We start from the raw sequence: 6,000 nt of genomic DNA, 5'->3' as shown, positions 1-6,000 counted from the left end.
CAATTACTTTTTATAAACTCAACACTAATATATGAATTAAAATAGAAATATTTATTTTTGTATCACATTGTACCAATTAATGCTTTAAGATAAATTACAAGGTAAGTGAAAGAACCAATGATGAAGGACAGCCAGAGAACAAGGCCTCTAAGTCAACTGAATAAAGCTCAGATGAACTCACAGAGACAAAAGAGTAAGCACAGGGCCAGCAGGGGCTGCACCAGGTCATCTGAATATATATTATGGCTTTCAGTTTAGTGTTTTATGGGACTCTTGAGTATGTGAACGAGTGGATCTCTGATTCTTGTGCCTTTTAGGGCTCTCTTCCTTCTGGTGGTTTGCCTTGTCCAACCTCAATGTGATGATTTTTGTTTTATCTTAATTTTTTATTATTTGTTATGCTTTCATGTTATCTCTTATAAGCCTATTCTTTTCTAATAAGAGAGAGAATGAGAGTAGATATGGATTGGAGGGTTGGTTTAAAGGAACTGGGGGGAAACAAGGAAGGAGAAATTGTAATTAGGATATATTATATGAGAAAGAATTCTCTTTTCAATAAAAGGGAAAAATAAAAGATATAACAGTATTTCATTGTAAAAATATATGATACCTATATTTTTTATACAGAATTTATATAATTGTACAACTAAATAAGCTAAGCATTAGGTTTTAATGAAAATGTAGATAGACTTCAAAAATTAAAATTTCTACTTCATTCATATTATCTCTACAAATCTGAAAATGTAAGATGCAAGCTTACAACAATTCAACCTTATAAGTAAGCAAAGACCCATTTTTTCATCTAATCTAGTCTGCCATAATGAATGTAATTAGTAAGTGTAGTAGGAAAACAAGACACAGTCATGGCAAAGAGAATTCTGTGTATTAAGTCAGAAGCAAAATTAACATAGGCATTTCAGAAAACATCCCATCTAAAGCATTATCATCTAAAGCAACTACACTCTTACTCTGAGTCAGACTCTGTACTTCATGCAGTATATATGGGTGTTTGTATTTACTAACCTACATAAAAATGTTTAGAGAGGCTGTATGTACAATAGCACAAGCTAGAAAAATAAAATAAAATAGCCACCAGCAGGTCAAATGCAGTGATAAATTCATTCTGTGGAATGAGACCTAACAATAAAAATGACATAGCATATCATTTGGTAAAGATACAATGATAATATTCAAAGTATAACATTGAATAACCTCATCTTATATAAAAAGTTACAGTCATAATTTATGGTCCTAGGAGGTAGAATAATGGAGAGACATGTACTGACTCCAGGGAACCATAAGGAAACTGGAGTTCTTGAAAATATTTAAATATTCTCTCCATAAATGACTGTCAAGTTATGTACAGGTAAAGGAGAGTTATAATCTTTATTTTTTAAACTAAAATCTCAATTTTAAAATAAAACCAAAAAGAAAAATGAAGTAAACCTATCCTAAAAGGGGTTTCCTTGTATAGGTAGTTATGATATTGTATTGATTTGATATATGGTAGGTGTTACTATATTTAACACAGTAGTACAAAATTATTGCACATCCCATCTAATATAGTTTAATCAGGATTTAAAGAGAACCATTATTATGACTTTTAATGTAGAAATTTTACTCCATTTATAATTACTCCACTTATTACACTCACACACACACACACACACACACACACACACACACACACACACATATTAGAGTGTATTGAGTGCATTGAAGCATATGTTTTAACATACCTGTTTTGTTATAAAAGTTATTTAATTTTTGTTTTATATAATTTATGTACGCCATGTCAGCTTTGATGCAGTACAAGCTACTCATATATTCACATATATAATGATAATTGGAGTATTATATGATAGTTGATTTATGAGAACATAAGTGGTAAAAGTTGACAATTCATTAAAAATAGTTACAAGTTACAGTAGTAGTTATAATGCATAGGCCATGCAAGGGACTGGTAGAATATTCATTTCTCAGTAGGGAAAAAGAACTGTCTTCCACTAACATCTCAGAGAAAGCATCACACTCAAAGACTGACCTACAGCTTTCAAACATCCTCCACTAGTGCACCTTTGTTTCAGCAGCTCTTCTGGCAAACTTCTCAATCAGGGAAACTCTCTATAATATGACACCATAGATGTCCACACAGTAGTCCTAACCACCTGCACAGATATCCAGGTTTCATTGCTGCTCTGCTACCAGTACAGTCTGTCCAGCATTCTTCCTGGCACTTATTTTTGCTCCTGAGCCAAACCATTTCATATCTAGGTTTGACATTTATGGTATGATTGCAGCAGGAATTATATAGCATTTTCCATCTGGCTCTGAGTTATAAATCCTACAAAAAACAGTGTTAACAAAAGGGTTATCTAACTGAGCAACAGAGGAAAATAATTCATAAGTGCAATGGCTTAAATTATCTAACAAAATTTGCTGGGGAAATAACCCCATGTTTAAGGATAAAACAGTCCAAAAGAAAAATGTTTTTCCATTTTTCCTTTATTCTTTGAAGAAACTGATAGAGGGACTATATGACTGCTTCAGTAATGCCAGATTTTCCCCCACATTTATTCTATTGTTTTTAAAGTGGTGAAGGGGTGGGGGGGGAATACTGTTAATGAGGTTGAAAACTAACTGGTTATGGACAAATAGGCTACATTTTAATTATAGTTCTTTGTATAATTTTTTTACGTCATCTCCGTAACCATCAGCCAGAGGTAAAGTAACTAAGGAAGGAAGTAACTATATTGGGCTCTCCGGGAATCTGAGCTCAGATGCAGTCCCTGTTCTACTGCTGAGGAAAACGGTATCGAATCTTGCAGCAGCACCCTAAATAGGTCCACAACTAGAGAGTCTCCCTGAGATTGTCTTCCAATTGTGTTGACATACCTTTCAAACTTACATCAGAGCAATTTTGTTGTGTAGCAAATATAAAAATAAAATTACATCATACATATAATGTTTGAAGTGCTGAAAATTACATATAAATTATATTTTTAAAACATGAACATTGTATTCATTATCCTTTTATCATGACAGGCAAGAATAGTGAAAACATACAGGCTTACTTTTGTTCTGTCTCTGATTCATTTCAAAAAATAAGACAAAATAATTAGTCAATAACTTTTTATCATTCACTTAATCATGACAGTGGGACTTTGCTGTAATACTTGAACAATATATGTTTCATTGTGATTACAAAATTCCTATAAGAAATAAATGTTTATTCATCTTCAATGACTTACTAGTATATAAGTACTGTGTTATAAAATATTGGAGGTCTAGACAATCGATGGGGCCACTAGTAGTAGATCAGTATTTACCCCTAGTATATTAATGGACTTTGGGAGCCCTATCCACACAGAGGGATACTTTCTCAGCCTAGACACACTGGGGAGGGTCTAGGCCCTGTTCCAAATGATATGAGAGACTTTGAATATAACCCATGGAATCACTCACCCTCCCTGGTGAGCAAAAGAGGTTGGGATGGGGGTGAGTGGGTAGGGCATAGGAGGAGGGGAGGGAGAGGGAAATGAGATTGGCATGTGAAATAAGCTTTTTTCTAATTTAAATAAGAAATATGTAAGAAATGTGCAAGCTACTTAATCTTTGGTAAACATGTATGTACAAAGAAGCATTATGTCCCTTCCTGTGTTTTTCTGAGTCACCCATGACATGATAAAATCTTACACAATGAAAACAGTTGCAAATGTCTCCCACTATGAGATTGTGCGTAACATACCTTAACACAATAAAAGCAATATACAGCAATCCGACAGCCAACATCAAATTAAATGGAGAGAAACTCAATGCAATTCATCTAAAATCAGGGAAAAGTCAATGCTGTCCACTCTCTCCATACCTCTTCAATATTATCCTTGAAGTTCTAGCTAGAGCAGTAAGTTGACAAAAGGAGATCAAGGGGATACAAATTGGAAAGGAAGAAATCAAATTTTCAATATTTGCAGATGATATGATAGTCGAAATAAGTGACCCAAAAAAACTACCAGCAAAAGCCAACAGCTGATAAACACATTCAGCAAATTGACAGGATACAAGATTAACTAAAAAAAAAAATTAGTAGCCCTAATATAAACAGATGATAGATTTGTGGAGAAAGAAATCAGAGAAGCATTATCTTTTACAATTGCCTCAAACAACATAAAATACCTTGGGGTAATGCTAACCAAAAACATGAAAGACAAGTCATCAATCTTATTTTAGGGGAAGGGCTTTAAGTTATCCTCTCCACCATTGCCTGGATTGTCGGATTGTCATCCTTGTAGGTCTCTGGTGGTACATTTATACAATGGAGTACTACTCATCAGAAAAAAGCAAAGGAATCTTGAAATTTGCAGGCAAATGGATGGAACTAGAAGAAACCATCCTGAGTGAGGTAACCCAGTCACAAAAAGACAAACATGGTATGTACTCACTCATATATGAATTTTAGACATAGAGCAAAGGATTACCAGCCTATAATCCTCTTCACCAAAGAAACTAGGAAACATGAAGGACTCTAAGGGATAGATGATCCCCAGGAATGGAAGTGGCATGAACTCCTGAACTAATTGGGAGCATGAAGAGAGGGGGGGAGGGAGCTGCTACAATAAGAGCAAGAAAAGAGGAGTAGAGGAGAGGAAATGGAGGGGCAGAAATATTGAGTTGGGGGAAGAATAAGGAGAGAGAGAAGGATGAGAGATACCATATCAAAGGGAGCCACTATAAGTCCAAGAAGAGAGCTAGAACCAGGGAGATCTCATAGAGACCTACAATTCTCAACTTTATATGGAAAAACAAAAGACCCAGTATAGACAAAACAACCCTATACAATAAAGGAACTTCAAGAGGCATCACCATCCCTGACTTCAAGCTCTATTAAAGAGCTATAGTCCTGAAAACAGCTTGGTATTGGCACAGAAATAGACAGGTAGACCTACGGAATTGAGTTGAAACACTGATATTAACTCACACACCTATGAACTACACACCTACCTGATTTTTGACAAAGAAGGTAAATTTATACGATGGAATAAAGAAAGCATCTTCAACAAGTGCTGGCATAACTGGATGCTGGCATGTAGAAGATTGCAGATAGATCCATGTCTATTGCCATGCACAAAACCTAAGTCCAAATGGAACAAAGACCTCAACATCAATCCAGAAATACTGAACCTATTAGAAGACAAAGTGGGAAATACCCTTGAATTAAATGGTACAAGAGACTGCTTCCTGAACATTACACCAGTAGCACGGACATTGAGATCAACAATTGATAAATGGGACCTTCTGAAACTGAAAAGCTTCTGTAAGGCAAGAACACAGTCAGCAAGACAAAATGGCAGCCCACAGACTTTGAAAAGATATTCACCAACCCCACATGTGACAGAGGGCTGATATCCCAAATATACAAAGAACTCAAGAAGCTAGTCTCCAAAACACCAAGCAATGCAATTAAAAAGTGGGATACAGAACTAAATAGACAGTTCTCAATAGAAGAATCTAAAATGGCTGAAAGAGACATAAGAAAGTGGTCAACATTCTTAGCCATCAGGGAAATGCAAATCAAAACAACTCTGAGATATCATCTTACTGCTGTCAGAATGGCCAAAATCAATAACATCAATGGCAATCTATGCTGGAGAGGACATGGAGAAAGGGGAACACTCCTCCATCACTGAGAAAATGTGGTACATTTACACAATGGAGTACTTCTCAGCAGGAAAAAAAAATGGAATCTTCAAATTTGAAGGCAAATGGATGGAATTAGAAGAAAACAATCATAAAAAGACAAACATGTTATGTACTCATTCATATGGGGATTTGGGGCATAGAGTAAAGGGTTACCAGCCTAAAATCAACACTGCCAGACAAGCTAGTAAACAAGGAGGACCCTAAGAGAGACAAAAATTGTTCCCTGGAGAAGGGGAAGGGAGAAGATGTCCTGAGCAAAATGGGAGAATGGGTGAGTGGGAGGGAGCTAGGAGAATGAGA

This window comes from Cricetulus griseus, chromosome 2, assembly GCF_003668045.3.
Source record: "Cricetulus griseus strain 17A/GY chromosome 2, alternate assembly CriGri-PICRH-1.0, whole genome shotgun sequence".
Lineage (NCBI taxonomy): Eukaryota > Metazoa > Chordata > Mammalia > Rodentia > Cricetidae > Cricetulus > Cricetulus griseus.
Note: the sequence above shows the minus strand (reverse complement) of the source record.